Source organism: Falco naumanni, chromosome 7, assembly GCF_017639655.2.
Source record: "Falco naumanni isolate bFalNau1 chromosome 7, bFalNau1.pat, whole genome shotgun sequence".
Lineage (NCBI taxonomy): Eukaryota > Metazoa > Chordata > Aves > Falconiformes > Falconidae > Falco > Falco naumanni.
The window spans coordinates 1887000-1907415 of record NC_054060.1 but is presented as its reverse complement, the minus strand read 5'-3'; the positions used below and the strand labels follow the sequence as shown (position 1 = coordinate 1907415).

Below are 20416 nucleotides of genomic sequence, written 5' to 3'. Positions count from 1 at the left end.
TGAGCATCTCCATCTCAGAGGATGGAGCCACACACCTCTCCTGGCAGCAAGAGAGATGCTTTTGTAGGCAGACAAAAGCTCTGCTATAGGCAGGCAGTGCCCGAGGTGGTGCTTAAACCCATCTCTAAGCCTGTGAAGAGGCTATATAAATGGACAGCAATGCCAAACCTCCTTCTTCCCCCGCAGCCAGGTGGTAAAGGCCATCACAGCTAGAAAAAGGCATTCCCCAATGCCCACAAATCCAGCTAATGCAGCAGCCTCACGTATCGATCACCTGATGTGGCCAAATTAAGCAGCTGCTGGGAATTCCCACTTAAATTTACAGATGCTGCTTTTCGGCACATGGGTTTTTGTGAGGACACAAAGGATGTCATTTTTGTTATCATTCCATTTGTTCATGATATTACTTCTTTTTAGAGGTCCAATAAATTTTTAAAAAAGCACTTTTATTGAGCCATTTCCTAATGAACAACGCTGCCAACTGGCTTCTTGAAAGAAGTCAAGGTAATATTGACACTTTATGTCAATGTAGTAAAAAGCAAAATAATGTTGTTAACTCCTCAAAGCTCACAGGTCCTAACCTGCGTGGAAATGCCTTGAGACACAAAGAATAGATCTACCATAAATATATTATCATGAGGCACTTAATACTGCATACCAGCACCTTCTATGGAGCCCAGGCTTGGATTTCGGTGGGAATTAGCCTTATATATAAGCTCAGCCCAGCATTTACTGCAAGGTTCCCCATCTATTGGGAAAGGTTTCTGCTGTCTCAGGCTCTGTGGACAGGTTGGGTGTTGTGTTGGGGCATCTCAGCCTGGAGGTCACTACAGGGAGAAGGGATCAGTGCTGGTTCTCACCTAAAGGCAACCTGAAGAAGCAAGCAGGCCTGGAGAAGGAGGGCCAGATTTCATGAGGACCAAAGGAAGAGATGCAAAATGGGGTCAGGCATAGCAAGCGCGGATCAAAAACCAGCAGGAGAGAGTGGAAAAGGAGAGTCAGAGAGGCGGACAGCCTTCCAATTTCGTTGCTTCACCTTGCAGCATCGCTGACAGACAGCCCATCTGGCTCAGCCCCCGGCGACGGGGCTGGGAGAAGATGCTCCAGTCCAGAAAAGCAGTCAGGGACTGGGAATAGACAAGAACAACTGTCCTCAGTTCAGCTTACGAGCTCAAAAATAGCCACCCACTGCAATTAAATCATTGGCAGGTTATTCACCAACATTGCAAGCCCAGCACAGACTCCTCGTTTGGAGGTTTCAGTCATTGGAAATAAGGTTTGTTCGGGGTGAGCTGGAAAATTACAGGGGGCAAGGAGACAAATCACACTGAGATCACCTATCCTGTTGTTTGCTCGGAGTGAATTACACTGGTTTAAATTCAGACATGAGGTTATACCCAGGACATATTTCCTAGATAAATAAGCCACTAGCCTTTTCTACTTGTAACCAGGCAACATGCAGACATGTGGGTGTAGGACGCCAATGAATGTTTATATTGGGTATTATAACCTTTATTTACTGTTGGACCGTCTCTATTCTCTCATTCTGAAGAAGAAAGGAAGGTTTATTGCCAAGCTGAGTGGATATGGACTCCTGCCTTATAGTCAAGCCCTACATGGGGGGGAAAAAAAAAAAGGTATTAGACCTCCATCCTTCCCCAAGCATCAGAACAAGGGTCCTGCCACAGCTCCTGGCATGGGGAGCAGCTCTTTAAACATTTAACATGCTAAAAATCAGCAGCGAGTGAGACGGAAAAATAAAAAAAAACCACCCCGAGCAGCTTAGTTTTCAGCCTTTAGAGACACAGAGCCATTAAACTTTCATGTCCACCCTTCACCGCCTCCCTGCCTGGCCCCGATCTGCTTTAGCAAACACACGGTCCCGAGGACCGGGGCCTGCTTTAAGGTGAGGGACGGAAGGTAAGGCACCAGCACCTGGACACGGGATACTGAAACACAGCATCCTCAGCGAAAGGTGGTTTCTAGGGTTAGTCTGTCCAGGATGACTTTCTTTCTGTGCCCAGAGATCTCCCTTCCACCAACCCTGCAAGACTGCCAGGGATACAGGGGACATCCCTGGTGGTATTAGAAAGGTAACCAGTATGGGCATATATATATATATATATACACACATATAAAATATATAAATGTATAAACAAAAATATAGTGAAAATTTATTAAATATATATATAACACATATCCTTTTCTATTTTAGTGAAGTTTTCTCAAAAGGATCTCATGGGAATGATTAATAATAAACTTCTTATTAAGCTAGACACTGCAATAATACAAAACATATCAAGGAAAAAAAAATAATCTCCAGAATGGTTCAAATTAAGGTCCTGTACTTTTTTCCTCCCCCATGCCTTGTGTTCTGCAGAAGCTGTCCCAAATTCCCCATTTCACCCAGGTTTCTGACACAGGACAGCAAATTCAGGCTTTCCCTTCTGCGGAGTAAACCCACGTGAGATGAGCAGATATGTTTTCTGTAGGTTTACACCAACCAGCAGTGTGACCGGGTCACCCACATGAAACAGGAACCCCCAAAGCCATGCTGCTGGCTGTCCTCTCTGCTCCGCACCCCATCGATGCACGGCAGCCTTGGGCTGCTGTGCACTCGTACAACAAACCCAAGGTCATTTAAGCCCTTAACAAGGTGGGGGTCTCCTGTCCCCAGCACCCATGGGCATCCTGGCCCATGACAGAGAGCCTGAGAGGTGCAGAATGGTGCCCAAAGGGGAATGCATGCTGGATGCGGACTTTCAACATGCTGAGGTCCACCTCCACACACATCCCCCGCCCCCCCGACACTGTCCCTCCCTTTTACTCCATCTTAGTTAAAAAGCGTCTTTGGGGATTTTTCTCCACTCCAGGAAAAAAACCTCGAACAATTCCCATATGAGCAATTCCAAGCAAAACAAGGCCAAACTATCCAGCAAAATTTATTTCCAGATGAAGTGATGGCTTTATGGTAAACAAGGTGCCCTCAGCCCCTGGCGCAACCTGATCTCCAGGTCCCACCACGAGAAGGATGCTCCCCCCATCACTGCAGGGGTAACCCCCAGACGCTATGGCAGGTACCAGCCCTCCCACCTCTGCACAGCATCACTGCAAAACCCAGGTCTTGGCCATGCTGGGACCCACAAGGAGATACTCCTGTGCACAAGTATTCACTGTGGTCGGAAAGTGGCACCCCCACTGCTCCTCCTGACCCAGCTGAGCCACCAAGCAGGTGTTAACCACCAGTCTCAAGCTGCTGACAGACCACTATGGCATCCATGCAATAAATCCATAGATATAGTTGTATACTGAAGCATTAGTGAAGTCCTCAAGCTGCCCAGCTGGTGGGGACAATGCGCACCAGCTCACCCGTGGTTCTTCCCTTTCCACAGCAGCACAGCAGCTCCGTGCCCTGGTGACACCACACTGGGATGACCACAGCATCAGGCTCCACGCTTGGACACGGCTGTCACATGTGTGCTGCCCCCATCTCATACCTGATTTTTTTGTGCAGCGTAGCAAGCCTGTAAACACGGGAATCCCTCCTGAAGCAGCAAACAGACAGGAGATGGAGATGCTGATGGCACCAGCAACAAATCCAGAGGAGGTTTCAGCATCTCCCGGTCAGATGGGTACTGCCATAGGATGCCCTCTTAGGGTGATGCCCTTCAAACAGATGATCCTCATGAACACCAATCAAGCATCTTTACATGCTGATGGGGAAGACCTGCCAGCCCAGCTACCCAGGGGGAGCATTTGGAGGATGGATAGGAACAAACCCATACTCGGAGGATCTCCTGGAGCCCTGCAGTCTCTGCAGGCAGGCTGGGGACAGCTAGCGTGGAGATCATGTACCCAATGCATTTATAGCAGCTTTAAGGGGTTTAATTTTGTACCACCTTGACTCAAGATTTTGGTTCATTTCTTCGCCTGCTGTTTATCCACTTTAAATATGTTTGGTCTGCTTCTGCAGAGACCTTTCTGGGACACTTTCCAACCTTCTGTCTCTGTTTATCTTGCACCCTTGATAGAGAAAGGGAAAAGAAACCACAACCCAACCTCCAGGCAGGCAATCTGGTCTCTTCACTGCACACCGTTTCTTCCTTCCCTTTCTTGCTGACCTGCTCTTGTCTTTATTCCCCCTCCCCTCCCCTTTGTCCCTTAATCTGCTCTAATAGAAACTAGTCTTTGGGAGACTGAGGGAAGAGATGGATTCATTTTGCTGCAGCCCTGAAAGCCAATCTACCTGTCTTTAGTCCACTTAGATGTACTGCTTGACCTCTGCGGCATCCTCTGCCCAATTAATATTAGGCTAAAAATTGCTGTGTGTGCGTATTTGGAAAAAAATAAGTAGCATTTTTTTGTAGGAAGGATTTGCTTTCAGCCAGGGATGCAAATTAGGGTGGTGATGCAGGGAGAGAAACTGCTTTATGCTCGGACCAATTGTTTTTTCCCCCTGTTGTTTCTGACAGTCCAGAGATCAAACTTCTTCCAGTTCTTCCAAATTCCATGATTTTTTTTGGATGCCAAAATGGGTTTGCTGCAAGAAGTTGATGTCTCCCTTCAAAGCGTTCAAGAACAAGTGAAAAAAAAATTTTTTTCCCTTTTTTTTGAAAAGGAAATGTCAAAATAATGGACATTGATGAGCACAAGCCACTCTGCTCCTGGGTGTTTCCATCCCAAGGGTGCAGCTCACCAGCCAGCTGCAAAGCTCGAGGGTGCCCAAGGACCCCAAAAACACTGGGTAGGGAGCAGGGCAGCAGACCCCAGCCCACAGTGGTGGGTCACAGGCTGTTTGCCTTCCTTCAGAGGCTGTTTTCTATCTGATAGCTCTGCAGAGAGATGCAAAAAACAGAGCAGAGTCTTGCCAAAGTCTGTCTGGGAAGGGATGGAGCCATGTGCCAGGCGGTGAGGGGGGGACCGTCTCACCAAGGGGACATCCCATTTTGGGGATAGGGACTATAAGTAATCCCCAAAACAAGAGGAACTAACTTATTTATGCTTGAATTTAATACTTCAAAAGGAATCGCCCTGCAAATTCACAGGGTGGGCAGCCCCGTGCAGAGGAAGAGCTCTGGGGGCTGCAGCAATGCCCTGAGGGGTCACAGGGGCATCTCTTACCACCGGCAGCTGCCTGCGCCTCTGCCCAGGGAATTGCCCAGAGCTGGGGACTTGCAGAGCTGTTCCCACTCCTGCCTATCCCGCTTCTTCCCTGGGCACAGAGCTAAACCAGAGCCTCTTGGGCTGGCATGGCAGAGGGGAGCAGGAGAGGGGAAATAGCAACACAAAGAAGACAGGGGGATAAATAGCATCAAAGGAGCACAAATAACATCGCCCAGGCCACCAGGTACAGGGGACAGGGAGGGTTTCCACCCTTGGCGTGTCCCTCAGGGACATCAGAGGCACAGGGTGACACAGGGAGGTGGGGCAGCTCCATCCCTCGGGGATTATTCAGAGGCAACTCACAACATCACCCCAGGATGAAGCAGCAGCTCATGGTGAAACCTCCATTGACCAAGGGAGCTCCCAGCAACCTGTCCCGACAGAGGGTAAACACCTCCTCTACTTGCATGACCCCCTGCTGCCTAAACACCTCCCTCTCTCCACTCCTTGTTATCTAATTTATTGAAGTAATTAAGCTGAGCCTGAAGGAACTGCGGCTTTGGTACTGGGAGGGACCCTGGGTGATAAAACAGGCTCAGAGACAAGAAGCTTATGAAGTACAATGCTCAAAGCTAAGTTGCCTTCTGTAGGGTTCAGAGTGAACAACTTATGCCATCACCAAAAAAAAAAAAAAAAAGAAAAATCTCCAGGAAAAAGGGTGCCATATCCCAAAATGAAGATGTCTCTTAGCTTAGCACTGCTGGGATGCATTTTAGGTCCTGTAGGAAATTCCAAAAGGGAATTTAATTTTGATAAATAACAACATTCCACTGGGATAACATCTGAACAGTGTAATGCGACATATAATATGAAGTTCACATATAAGTGAAACCAGTAGAAAAGTCCTTATGAAATTGAAGTGATAACATCTCAATGAAACATTCTGCCTATCAAAGTGAAATGAGATTGAAAAGATCCATTACAACACTTGCAATAATGGGATTGGGGTTTTTTTTAGTATTAATATGCTTCTAGGAGTTTTTCCGGTTCAATAAAACTGCATGTTCTGCAAGAAAACTCCTGTAGCAGCAACATTGCAAAGTTCCCCTTTGGGAGATTCCCTGAATATCCTAGAGGCTTAGGGATTATTTTCATTCCTCCAGGGAGTACTGGCACAGCCAGCCTGGCACAGCCCTGGCACTGGTGAGGGATTCATCAGCTCATCCCAGGGCCACAGCCTCCTTCCCCACCCCAGGGCTCCCCAGCCGGGCCAGGCATGCTGGGCTTCACTGCCCTGGAGAAAGAGAAGTGAGAGGGGGAATATATATCCCAAGAGCCCTCCCAGAAACAGGGAGGAAAGTGGGATTTTTGAGAAGAGGCAAGAGATTTTCTGGGTGCAGACATGGGCAGGAGAGATGCTGGGCTGTGCTGAGCCCATGCCTATGGCTCCCTTTTGTCCATCTGTCCATCGTCACGGCCTCATCAGGTCTGTTATGGCAGTGGGAAGCCCTCCCTAGGGACAAACACAGAGAAAAGAAATACATCCATCCAAATGCATCTGGCCAGTGGACATGTGGCACCAGCTCACCAAGATGCCCCCCAGCTGGTGATGCTCCTCTGCCTGCCAAGTCATCCCCACTGCTCGAGCACACCGCAATTTATCCAAGCTCCAAGGGCATGGAAAGAAGGGGGGGAAAAAAAGAGTGAGAAATCCCTGATGTATTTATTAAAGATCATTTTGGTCATAGCAGAAAATTGCTGGCAGCTCCAGCCCCATCATCTCAGCAGCTGCCATGTGGCCTCCAACCCTTCCCTGCTGGAAGCCAGCCTGGAAATGAGCTGGCCTCAGTACCAGGGTCCTACCCAAAGGATGGGAGATTTGTTCCTTGAAATCAAACCCAGTGAATATCCTGCCTGACTTTACATGGGGAAATCAATGCACACAGGGTGTCCCAGACAGGGAGCAGAGCCCTTTGGGGCCAGCCTGAGCTTGCACAGCTATCCTCAAGGGCATCAGGGCCCTCTGGCAGTGCTGGAGGAACAAGAGAAAACCCAGCATGCCTAGTGCAATTGTACCAGCCTGGAAACATGGAGGAAGCATCATCTGGTGCATGGTCCCTGCAAACGAGCACAGCAACAAGAGCCAAGGTGGGAGAGGATCAGCTCTTCCATCCTCACCATCTGTCCAGCCCGGCCTTCCGCTGCACCCCACCAGAGAAGAAACCATCAGCCAGAGCTCAAGTGATGCCCAAATGCTTCCCAATGCTTCAAGGCATCACACTCATCAAAGACAAATGACCTGGATGGCTGCAAAATTGTTATGCAAATGGTCAAGCCAGAGCTGCCAGCCTCCCATTGGCGCCCGGGCAGAGGGAAGGGTTGGGGTACATCTGCCTGGGCTAAGCCCCTGGTCTCCATGGTGGCATGGTGGCTCCCCATGGGAGCCTTGTAGCTGGCTCGGCGCTTACCAGCGTGGGCAGCATCACCGTCCTGCTTCATCCCCAGCACCTGTCAACATCAGCAGCAGCACTGGCAATGCGGCAAGATGCCACAACCCAGCTGGAGCTGTGTCCCCTGTCCCTCAGCCACAAACTCCCCCTCTGCTCCCTGGCTCCATCAGCCAAGGGTGGCCCTGGGGAAGGAGCACCTTGTAGACCCAACCTGTGCTCTGCCATCCTGCTCGGGCCCTGGAGCCCCAGCCAGGGGACACGCTGGCCGGTGTGCAGCAGGACAGATGCCCTGAGCCTGTAGCACCGGCACTGTCAAGGTAAGTCTCACGCAGATGGTGCAGTGAACCATCTCCCAGCAGGAAACCTTCGTCTTTCATCAGACCAGCTCCCAGGGATGACTTTCAAAGGAAAAGCGAGCCTACACCACAGAATTCAAGATCCCTCTTTCACAGTAGGAGACACGACAGTCTCCCTCCCTCTCCCTGCCTTCCTCCTTCACCTCCACCTCGCTAAAATAAAATGTAAAAGTCACAGCGTGCCAGCCTGCTATCCCAAGGGGGGTGTGTGTGTGTGAGGAGCAATTTCCTCTCCTTCGCACACTTCAAAGGTGCTCGTGATCTGAGAGCGTCTCCCTCTGGTTCCCGTCCCCTGCAGCTCGTTTCCTTGTCTGGCAGGCTCTGTACTCCCAGCTCCTCTTGCTCTCTCCCTCGCCCACGTAGCTGGAAGAGAGCTGCACACGAATGGCAGCTCCGTTCAGCTTTCAGAGGCGCCAGGTTAGCAACCCTTAAGGACTTTCCTTTAATTTTTTTCCAGTTTTTCTCTTTTTTTGAGCTTCTTCCCCTCCTGTTAACTCATTTCAGCTCCAACAGGCTGGACGTGTGCCTAGCTAATGCCTGGAGAAGACGAATCCCTGTTGGGTACTACATAAATGGTGGATCCTTTATGATTTGTCATAGGAGCATATGGGTTCAGGCTTCAGTCTCCACCTGTTTCTGCAAGGAGACCACGTCCCGTTCCCCAAGGACCGGATGAGGCCCAAGGTCAGGCAGGGACGTCATTGCACGCTGACCCCAAGAAGATGCACTGAAGCTGGAGGTGAAGCAGATCATCTCCCTAGGGCCCTTCCCACAACATCACAGGAGAACCGGTCCAGATCTACCTCACAGAGGGGATCTAACAAAGAGACAAACATGGATGTCCCACACCCAGAAGGCAGTTTGGAGTGAGGTGCACCTTGGGGGCAAGTTTGGGCTGAGGACAAGCGATTGCTCCTCAGACTGCTCTCATGCCCTGGAGCCCAACCAGCAGGAAACTTTACTTGTATGTTTGTGGTCGTTTTTGAGTCCAAATCGGATGAAATGGAAACGGTGAAAAAACAGTGGTCCACCGTCTGACAAAACTGCTCCTCCTATTTCTTCTGGCAGGGGGATAATGGGTGCAGGCGCAGCCCAGGGAGGGGGACCGCCTCAAAGAACCCCAGCATGGGCAGCCCATGACTTTCTAAAGAGTGCCCTCCTTGCAGGCACAGGTTTCTGGCAGAGGGATGAAATAGTTGACAAAAGGTGCATTCCAGCATCAACAGGGCTATTAATCAGCTTGCAGAGAAACTAAATCCTTTCCCGGTGGCAGGAGGGAGGTATGTGTCCTACCACCCTGGGGAAGACTGATGGGAGAGGAAACCACCCAAAACTAGTGGGATCAGAACAAGTTTGGTTCCCCAGCTCATCCTGGAATTTCCTTCTATGTCAGGACCGAACAACTTGTCCTGCCGCTGTCTTTCATCCCTCCAGACTGTGTTAACCAATGGACTAGGTTAAATCTCGTGCATTAACTGAAAAGGGTAGGAATCAAAAAGCCAAATAAATCATAGATGCAGATTGATTTATATGGTTTAAATAAAGCCTTTAAAATGGAGACATTATCCACTGGAAACTCTTAATGAAAAGTTAGCAATGTTCTCAGAAGCAGAAATATTCTCAGCATGAAGGCAGGACATCTATTAAAGCCAGTAAAATTAGATGGATGGCGCTCAAAGCTAGTGATTTTTAATACACCAGTTGGACACTGTGAATTTAAGGTAATGCCATTTGGAATTAGTTCTGCTCCCAAGGTATTTCAAAGAGTAATTTAGCAGATATTTGAGGGATTAGGAGGTGCTGAAGTTACAGCAGATGATATTTTAATTTGGACTGTGGAACCTCAACGAACGTCATGAAAGACAGAGGTGACTTCTGCAGACAAGTGAGAGGAAGAAAATCATATCTGCATATTTAAGAAGTTCAGATGCCATGGGTATAATTGGCCTCAGGTGAATCGTGTTAGCTGTGGTGTTCTCCAGAATAAACGCCAAGTGACTGATGAAATGACCTTCAAAACTATTTGAACACCAAGGCCAAGATGCTGTAAGTCAGCAGTCAGCAAGCTGGGCACTGAAGACTTCTGGAAAGGTGCCCTTCATGTGCTGCCCAAGTAGCCTTTGGAGATTCAGCTACTGGAAACTCTCTGCCAAGGCTGCTTCAGCCTCTTTTCCCGAGATCTCCTCAACCCTGATGGGCACATTGAGCCATGACGTGATTTCTAAATCCAAACATGTGTCTTAGAGGCATTAAGATTAAAAAATGAGTCATAAATTTAAAAGGTCAGTGGGAAGAAGCTGGAGAAACCACTTGCAATAAGACATGTGCCCATGCCGGTGTCCCCATAGAGTGTCCTTAAAGCAACCTCCAGAACATAAATGAGCTGAACGGCGTTGGAGGGCTCTCAGCTGCTATGGAAATACTCCGTGCCATTATATGTGAGGTTCCCACTAAAAGAAAAGCTTTAATAAGTCTAAACTTTAACATTTCCAATGACCATTCACCCTCCACGGAGCCACTGAGCCATGTCACCTACCTGAGAGCCCAGGGCTGAAGACAGCCATGGCCACCTCCAACCCACCTGGCTGGAGGGCTGTAGAGAGCATCAGCAGGGACAGGGGACAAGCCCCACAGGAAGACTGAAATGTCCCCACTGAGCAGTGACACTAACAGCTGCTGTTTTTCTTTTGCTGCTTACCAAAAAAAGAAAGAAAAGGGAGAAAAAAAAGTATTTGCCCTGTTTATAATATTGCTCTGGATCAACATATTAATTATTGATACAACTAGAGATGAAAACAGTCTCCAGACACCTCCCATTGCATCAAACTCATGTGAGAGGTTTCTATACATCAAAATCTTGGGAAGGAAAGGGCTTAAGAGCAACTCTTCGGGTGGAGAAAGCAAAGGGAGCGGGCAGACCACCCTGCCAGGAGAGCAGTCCCAATGCCCAAACCAACTTCAGGAGCAGCAGAGCAAGGAGCTGGTCCTCTGAGACTGACCGCGGGACACGACTTTGAGGGAGGGGTGAAACGACCCTCTCCACGGGCACATGCAAATTAATATGGGGGGTTGAAGGTGACGATATAGATACAGGCTCCCGATGGCTGCGGTAAATCTGCTCTGCAGCAGGTGTCCCAGAACCAGGCAGGGCGCTGCTCCGAGAGAGGCTGGCTATGAATTAATAATTCACGCTCAAAAGCTGAGCCACACGCCTTGATGTGAGTTTGCAGCCTCCCTCCCCGAGCCAGGTGGGATGGACAACCTGGTGCCACCCTGGCCACCACACCTCCTCCTTGGAGAGGTGCCTGGGCTGGGAAAAGAAGGAAAACCTCCCATGGCAAATAGGAAAAAAACCCCAACAACTCATTTTTAAGCCAGGGGGGCACTGTGGTAGGGGGATCTAGGTTCCTCCCAGAGTCACTCAGACAAGGAGGGGAAGCAAGGAACACCGATCCTGACCGAAACTCCAGGGAAGGAGCAGGGAGACATTGCTCCATGGCACAATTACCCACACTGGACTGCAGCCAGGACGCAGCCCAATACCAGCACCGGGTCCAGCTGTGCAGCTTCATTACAGCTGGAGCACAGCCGTGGCATTTTGCTCATCCCTTCCTTTGGGGGCAATGAAAGGCCAATTTGAGCAGCGGGGTGAGAAAGTGCCAGAGCAATTCTCATGCTCGAGAGCAGCCGTGCCACAGTAGTTGGAAGGGAAGGGCCCACACCACAGGAGCTCTCTGCTCACCATCGTGTGACTGGGGCTGCCGCTCCCTCCTGCCTGCGCATCCCCTGGTGCAGCAGACCCCAAGCATCAGTGGTGATGAGGCTCATCCCAGACCAGCTTTGTGGTGGTGGTGGGAAGGGGGGCCACATCACCCCAGGATGGCTGTGCAGGGGGCACAGGGATACCTCATCTGCCTGTTAAGCTTAAGAGCATGCCACCGGCAAAGCGGACAAGAAATGTTTTGTTTTCCGCAGTACAGTTGGAGAACTGAGCACGCATGGGTGTCACAGCTCATGCCGCAAGGAACGAGGCAGGCAGAAGATGTGCTGTTTTGTCTTGTCCATTCAGAGGCAGCAGCCCACGTGCTGCTCTGATACCCAGCCACCCTCTCCCCAGGGACAAGATGCCTCAGTTTCCCTTCATCACTGGTGATGGGGAGGCAGGCAGAGCACACTGCAGTCAGGTGCTGCCCTCGTTCCACTGACTCCCAGTGGGGCTGGATTGGATCCTGTTATCCCACCTCTTGTGAGATCTTTACCCGATCCTTGGTGCCTCCAGATCTAGATACTGCAGCCCCATGAGTCCAAACCTTCCTTTGTCACCTGGAAACAAACCAGCTCGCATTTAGTAAATGCAGGCAAAAAATTTGTGAAAATAGGTAGACAACTCCAAGGCATCCAATCGGTTTTGGTAGTTACCTCCCAGGGTCTGAGAGGCATTTTTCAGTGCTTGGGGTGGCCAGGCTTTCTCATTTGCCTCCAGCTGCAGAACTCTGGACAAAAACTGCCCAAACTTTTCTGATGGATGTTGGCGAAGTGCTTGTAACCATTGAAGTGATGAAGGGCTTCTCATGGTCATTCAAGAGACTCCCTGAATCTGGGGTGGCATGCTCACTCCAGAGAGGGGTTGTCTTTGCAACTGCATGGGGCTGGCCAGGAGGTCTCACCACTTTCTCGGAGAGGAGGTGGCATCTACCCATGGCTGTAAGACCGGTGGGTCCATCAGCTGTGAAGGGATCTGACACCACCGAACCACCAAGGACCAAGGGAGGAAACCAGAAGCAGAGGGGGAAGGTTAAGTAAGATTAAGTAAGGGAAGAAAGGCAAAGGTGTCTTCCCCATGGTGGGAAGCTTTTCAGTTGAAATTTTCATTAGAAAGGGCTCCTGCACCCCGAGGACCTCCAAGCAGAGGGCCCATGGGGGGAGGATCTCCATGAGATTGAGAAGAGGCTTCCTCCTGCAAAGAGCTCTCCTGCATACAAGCAAAGAGCTTTGCAGGGAGGAGCTGTATGGGGGCAGGGGAAGCTACTGGGGAAGGACATGCCACAAGGGGAGATGTCCTCCTGTGAGGGTCCCCCTCGGTGCAAGCAAGGCTGCAGGCACAGCCTTGCACATAGGAGCAACCAGCTTGGCTGGCTCCTCCCAGGTTGCAGCCTTGATCATGAGGACCTGGAGACCCTCCTTTTCTTTCCAACCAACTCTATGAAAGACATAATTACCTCCCCGCCCGCCCCCCCAAAAAACCCCAAAAAACCCAAAACACCAAACAACCAAACCAACCCCAAAGCTAAAAGACCTGAACTCACCCAGACATCCAGGTTTCCCCTGCAACCTCACCCAGTGGCCTTGGCCAAAGGGACACAGGCAGGTTTGGGTGACTGGTGCTTGGCTACGGGCTGTTTTTATCTAATGGTGCTGAGGATGACTGCAGGATACCTCCTGACAGAAGAAAGGTTTAATCAGCCTCATTCCACCAAAAAGCCCAGATCCCATGCTAATTAATAGGGGACTATCTACCTTCGGGGTTTGTACCATCACTGAATCTTTAATAGCTTGTCCTCACCCAACCTAACTTTTTTTTATCCCAGTCTGGAAGCTTCCTCTCCTGCTCATCAGCAAATCAAATTTCCTAATAGCAAAGTGAAATAACCTGAGAAGTAATGGAAAAAAGGTAAGGATTAAGTTTTCCCAGAGACCTTGATCTCTTATCATCTCATTGTCTTCAGAGGGGTGGTTTTCTTTCAATCTAATTATCTAGCGGATATTTGTTGCTGGCTCTCTTATGCACCCTGGCTTCCATCACAACAAAAAACAAATTAAAAAAACCAACAAAAAAATAATCCCCTGTTATTGTTTTTTGATGAGAAATTCATGCCAATAACTTACCTATGGGAAATAATTTCAGTGACTTTACCTTGCTTTCCTGTGAGGTGTCCCATGGGAGCTCTGCAATGGAAGAAATGGCCATGAGGAAGAGACAGCTGTTGATAAGTAGAAAGGGATATGCATGCCCAACCGCTTCCTGACGGACCTGACCTGGGTGTTCAACAACTGCAATCCACGTGAGGCTTTCCATGGCTGGTGGGCACTTTTGGGGAGGACTTCCAGTAAGCAGGGTCCAGCCAAACTCCTTCTGCACTTGGCCATGAAATGGAGAGGGGACAACTGTAAAAAAGGGGAAGGATCGCTGAAGGCACGAGGAGGGTATCAGGGAAGAGTTGCCTGGGACCATGGAGGGAGCAACAGTGCAAGACGACGACGCTGCAGCAAGATGTGAAGGGGGCAAGACTGGAGGTATCTGCCCTTGAGAAAGGAGATGGGCACCACAACACAGGAGATGAGGGTATGCATGGCCAGAGACAAGGCAGGCCAAGAGATGGTCCTGCTGGAGAAGGTGGACCCAGGTGGAAAGCAATGGGAAGGGGCAGCCATGGTGTCCTGTCCTGTCCTGCCTGGGGATTTAGAGGCAGCAGCGTATAATTACATGGCTGAGTTTCCCCCTCCAGGAAAAGCTCAACATCTCTCCTCAAGCCTGACAATGTCAGGGTGATGCAGGTAAACTAGGGACGTATTCGATTGTCTGTAGGAAACACTGAGTTTCTCTCTCAGGTGGTACCATGATTCAGGCAACCGGGGATTTCAGAAAAAAACACCAAGATCACGAAAATATAGGAGGAAGGGGAAACCTCCAGACACAAACACCCTGCAGAGCTTGTCCCCCTTGAACCGAGCTCCTTTACTGTCCCAGCGCAGCATGTGTGAGAGCATCCATATCATGAGAACACCAAGGTACCTGCTGGTGGGTTAATTTGCACTCACCTCACACTGATCAAGTGGAGGAGAAGAAGCCCTCTTTTGTTTTTCTGTCTCCCAAAGGCTCGAATAATTGCCATCAGTGCCAGCCATCTTCTACATGACCAACACAATACCAGCAACATACCCAAGAGGTGCTCCATCACTGAACTTATTAGAGGAGGAAGGGGCATCTTCTCTTCTTGATGGCTACTTGTTGCTAATTTTAATACAATAACTAGACACTAGTGTGTTAAATCAAACATATTAGTGCCTTTTGACCATACCTGTGGCTTTTGGAGATGAGCCTCTTGCACTCAAGCCCTCTCTCCCTGGCATGAGGAGCAAAGCAGGCTTCTTGGAGAACTAAATTTAAGCAGCATCACCTGCAAAGGTGGAAAGAGTGTTGAGTGCCTGTGTCCAAAGAAGGCATCTGGTGCTTAGAACGGGTTGATTCACCCTCCCCAGAAGGAAGGAGTGCTGAGCTGGACTAGCAGAGGAGACAGTGTCCTGCTCCAGGCTGAACATGCTGGCATCAGGAATGTTAAACATCAGCAGGATGGTGGGGACAAGACCTCAGCACAAAACCGAGATACGCTGAGAATAAAATTAATCAAGGGCACCACAGGATGTGGTGTGAAAAAATTATTTAACTGCCTGTCCACCAATCCCTGCAGCCTGGTAGTGCACAAACAGCCCTGAGCTGCTCATTTATAAATGAGCATTTGACCCGGTAAGCGCTGCTGAGAGGTGGTGGGAAGCCGTACCTGCCAGGAATGCCAAGCTGGCTCTGAGTTGCACTGGCAGAAGTGAAAGATGGAGAAGGGACATGGCTTGAAAGCAACCCAACTTGATGTTTGCTACTCCAATGATAGCCTGGAGAGAAGGGCTTATTCATTCCCCAGGACCATGAAGGCCCAGTGACATCTCCCCAGGGCTTCACACACTTCCTTGTCACCAGTGCTCCTTCATCACAGTCCATTGCAGGGATGTGCTCCAGCTCCACATCACATCCCCAAATGCCTAACATGCATAATCAATCAAATCCCTTGCTACTGACACATTTTCTTAAAATATTCTGTTCAAGAGGTGTGGTGGCTATGGTTAGGAAAAGCTGTAGCATGCAACAAGTAGAGTAAGAAACAGAAATAGTCCAAACCCCAAAATTTATTTGAAGATGGAAAGCAAGGAAGCGATCTTATAATTAGATTGATGGTGGTTCATAAGGGCAAGAGAGATAATGCAGAAGGGAAAGGCATAGATTTATATTGAAAGATATTCCAGATAAACAGGAGACAGATAGATGAATAGACATAAGTGGATTAGATAAATAGACTGTAGGAAGGGGAAGGGGAAAAAAAAAAAAGAACGAATATATGGAGAGCTTTATTTCCCAAATAAATCCTGATTTCCCATTTCAGCCTTTGGTTTGCAGACATAAAACACACCTCCTTTGACAGATGGGTGAGAGAAATGATAAAAACTTCCTCACCTGTTCTCCAGCCTGCGGCAATCAGGCTTCCAAGGCAACGTTCACTCCTGACCCGCAGGGAGCTCCGAGCACGCCCCTAACTCCAAAGCCCCCCCAAACCAGAGCAAACACTGCTGCTTCCCCCTGATAGGCATCCCACGAGGAGAGGTGCTGGAGCTCCAGGGTGTGCAGGGAAAGGGGTCTCTCCATCCTCCATTTGACCCGGACAAGGGGCCGCCCGTACATGTGCTCTGTCCTGGAGACAGTACCATCCCTGCTGAACACCTGTAAGGCCACGGATGGTGGGCTTCCCATCTGCTGCTGCTTCATTCCTAGGCCAGGGGAAAAGGAATAAAGGAAGGTAATTTGCTTGTAAAAGGTGGAAACATTATAGGAAGATGAAAATCCTATTTGATGTCATGATTTACCCTATTTTCTTGCTAGTACATTCTATCCATCACATTCACTGCTCTCAGGAAGAAGAGATGGGGCTCAGCAGGCCTCTGAGATGCCTTCAACCTTTGCTGGCACCATTTCTGTGCTCACCAGGAGTGGAAGTCTCACTGGAGCCCCAGAGACTACTCAAGTTGTGGCTCAGTCTTGCACGAAGCTGAGAGTAAGAGCCCTCCCAGCCCGGCAAAGCTCGGCATGATGGGGAGAGCGAGGACATGTTGTGGCTGTCACAGACCTCTCACAGCATGTGTGAGGGGCAACAGCCACAAAGGAGAAAACACCTTCCTGCTTAAAACAGGTGGAGAGAGACAAAACCCAGGAAGAGATGGATGGGTAGAGAGCAGGGTTTGGGGACCATGTGCCCAGTGGGTGCCATCACCCTGCCACAAGCCAGGTGTGCAGCATGCAAGCATGCAGCTTTTGGCATCAGCTCAAGCAAAACCACCTCGAGTCATGTTGCATATGCTAGAGGGCTGGAGCACACACATGTATCTGGAGGGGAAAAAATTCCTTTTTTCCTAACACACGCCTTGAGGGATAAAGCGAGCACAGGCTGCTTCAGGCGGGGCACAACCAGCTCAGGGACCATCACTGAGATCAAGGGGTCTGCAAAGGAAGAGTTATTGAGAGATACCAGGCAACAAAATCTATCAGGAGTGATGGATAGACAGTCTGGGGAGGGTTCAGACGCGTGCTGCAGGGTTTCTGATCTGCATGTGAGATGTGAGGTGCAATGGGGGAGGGTCCCTGAAAGCACTCACTACCTTGGGGGCTTTGCTGGCACTGCTGGCACAGGAGCGCAGCTTCTGAAAGAGACCCCAAGGCTTAACCATCACAGCAAAAAATTAAATCCTGCCTCCCCACTCAAAATCACCTGCGAGGGATTTAGTCTAAATATATCTCCTCCATCACAGCTTGTACTTCAAGCGGTGCATTAATATGAGCAGCGGGACGCTGGTGGAGGTGGGTGGGGGGAGACATGGGCTGGAGCATTGCAGGCAGCCACGGGCTGTCCCCAGCATCCCCACGGGACCCCCCCTCCAGGGGACAGGTGGAGTGCAGGGGACATCAGCGCAGGAGGCGGGGGGGAGAATGGGAGAGAGCAGGCGTGGGGGTTCTGGAGCACAGGAGGGGGTGTCAGTGTGGAGCTGGAGGTATATTTAGGCGCCTGGGGGTGGGAAGGGAGAGGGGTGTGCAGCGGGGGCGGCTGTGTGTGAGTCATGGCCCGTGACGGTATGTATGTGAGCTGGGGAGGGGAGGGGGGGTGGAAAGCTGGGGATGTCCCCTGGGTGGGAGATACCTGGGCAGGGGGGTGTGAGCATCCTAGGCAGATGCACCGGGCATCCCTCCAGGACAGGATTGTTCTGGTGAGCCAGAGCCACTATCACCCCGTGGTCCCTCTCTGCCAGGCCATGCAGGGAATGGGGCAGGGACTAGAGCATCTGTGATCCGTGCTTCTCACAGACAGTGATCCCCATTTATTCCCTCCCATGGAGCATCACCACATCACAACATAGGTGAGATGATGCACTCCAAAGTGGTCTTGGCTTGCCCTGCTGGCATCACATCTAGGACCTCCAGAGATGCAAGCTTGCCCCTGCAAAGCCTTGGGACCAATGCGGTGACTATCACTGCTGTCAGGGTACGGCAGCCAGGCTCTGATCCCGTCACCCCATATCAAGTGCAAAATAACCTCCTGCATCCTTCAAAGGCTCATGGAGATGTCCACAGTGGTCTTTGGTGCTCACCTTCCATCTACCCAGCAGGAGCATCTGAGAGGTGCCCCCACCGAAGCAGAAGAGCATCAGCATCTGTCCCCAGGGTCTGGCCAAAGACAGGCAACCACACATCGCCCCAGCCATCCAGGAGAGATGAGCTACCTGAGCACCTTACGAGCAGACTTTTGCTATTTTGCCCAGAATATTTTCCAGAGCAGCCCCAGAGACCTGTGCACCCTGGAGATTCGCATGTGGGCAATTGCCAGGTGTGCCTTCCTCCTAATGACCACCAAAGCTGTCCATGCAGCCTGCCAAAACCCAGAGTGGAAAAGACAGAAGGCAGCCAGGGGAATGTGCATCAACAAATAAGTTGTATGGAAATCCCCAGCTTTTGTACAGTTGCTGAGTTTCAATGAATCTTGACAGCTACTGCAGGATGGGACCAACCCATCCCCTGCATCTGTATGTCAAGTTTCTGACACAGCTTCAAAGAAACAAGAGGTTTGTGTTTTCTTTCCTTCCAAAGGGTGGCAGGACACAACCACTTCTTCGTCCAACTTTGCTGGAATCAAAATTCACCTAGAGTGGGATTTCAGCAGATGCACCTGCATTTGCGTGGTGTTGGTGCTGCAGCATCTCATGGGGGTATCACTCCCAGCTTCAGCTGCCTGGGGCTCACACAGCACCGCTCCCTCAGGCCTGATCGTGCATGGCCAGGAGGGTCAGCAGCACCTTTACACAAACTGATGGCCTCCTTGACTTCATGACATGTTGACAGAGCAATATTGAGAGACTCACCAAGCCAAGCGTTGGCAGCGAGGATCTCCACACCGCCACCACCAAGCACACAGCTCCTCCAGCCTAGCGTCAGATTTATTTCCAAAGTGTGTTTTCTGAAGGATGCTCTAGCCCCCTTGCAAGGCAAACCCCTCTTGCCACTGGAGTCCTCCACTTCTAGCTCTGACCGTGATGGACTTGCAACCAAGCTCCTACCAGGTTAATCCAGCATTGTTCCCACAGAGGAGGCTACAAAGAGCATCAGCTGGGGAGGGCTTTTCACTCCCCAAAATAACAAGTGGTAGAGATGGCTCCAGGGTTTCAATTCCTGCTCCAAGCAAAACCCATCCTTGGCAAGTGCCAGCCTGGAGCTCCCAGGGGCTGCTTGCAGCCACCCAACAAGAGGACACCTGCTTCCAGCCCACTCCTACCCATGCCTGAGCCCTTTTTCAAGGTCCTGAGACACTCTAGGTTAAATGCCTAGGATACATCAGACACCATCAGTGGTGCTTGGAGGAGCTCAGAACCTTCCCCATAGCTCCAACGCCCCTCGGCCAGCTGCATTGCTGCAGCTAACACTGGCGGCTTCAAGCATCAGGCAGGGTAACAACACTCTTTGTATTGATCGAAGGGCAACTTATAAATTTTTGAAGAGCTTCTGTCGACGGCGATAGAGATCAAGGGCTGCAAGCAACACTGATCCATCGCAGACAAAACTGAGTTTGTCAGCGTTTTGCAAATGCTGGCTTGATGTCGCTGCAGTTGCAATGATGCCAAGTGCTCCCTTGTCCCATATTCCCCACGGCCCTGCCACCCTGCCTGCCCACAGGAATTACTGCAGGGATATAGCTACAACTGCATCCTTTTGCCATGCATATTAGAAAGAGGAGGTCCTGGGCTGCAGATGGCGATGCAGGAGCAATATATTGGCTTGTTGTAGCTCATTTTGACCCCAGCCAAACATACATAGGTATGAGAGATGCCTATATGCATGCTCACATGGGGGTTATTGCTTCCTTGGTTTTCTTCTGCAAGAAAATGAAAGCTCATGGAAAATTTGGAAAAACAGGAAAAAACCCTGATTTTTGGAAGCATTTTGGCATTGACAGGGCTTCATCTTCCAGCAGGATGCCTCCACCAAAACATCTTCAACCCACCCTTTTCGATATATAGCCCCATCACCTACATGTTTTCAAAGGCATCTCAGGTGCTGGCACAGTCCCACTACATGCACGGTGGGGAGGATACCTGGATGTGGCCCTGCTGGGAGCAGGGAGGTGCAGAGGGTGACGGGGG

At 50.2% G+C, this 20416-nt stretch overlaps 1 long non-coding RNA gene across 2 annotated transcripts in view; it reads right to left on the bottom strand.

Annotated features, from left to right (window-relative positions):
• Nucleotides 1-2850: 2850 nt before the first annotated feature.
• Nucleotides 2851-20416, bottom strand: part of LOC121091760 — a 42086-nt gene continuing 24520 nt past the window's right edge. For both annotated transcript variants that reach the window (XR_005829033.1, XR_005829032.1), the window contains 5 exons: nucleotides 16194-16504; nucleotides 14989-15087; nucleotides 13941-14074; nucleotides 13824-13855; nucleotides 2851-13348 (listed from right to left, as the gene is read on the bottom strand). This is a non-coding gene — a long non-coding RNA (uncharacterized LOC121091760). The remainder of the gene's footprint in view (nucleotides 13349-13823; nucleotides 13856-13940; nucleotides 14075-14988; nucleotides 15088-16193; nucleotides 16505-20416) is intronic.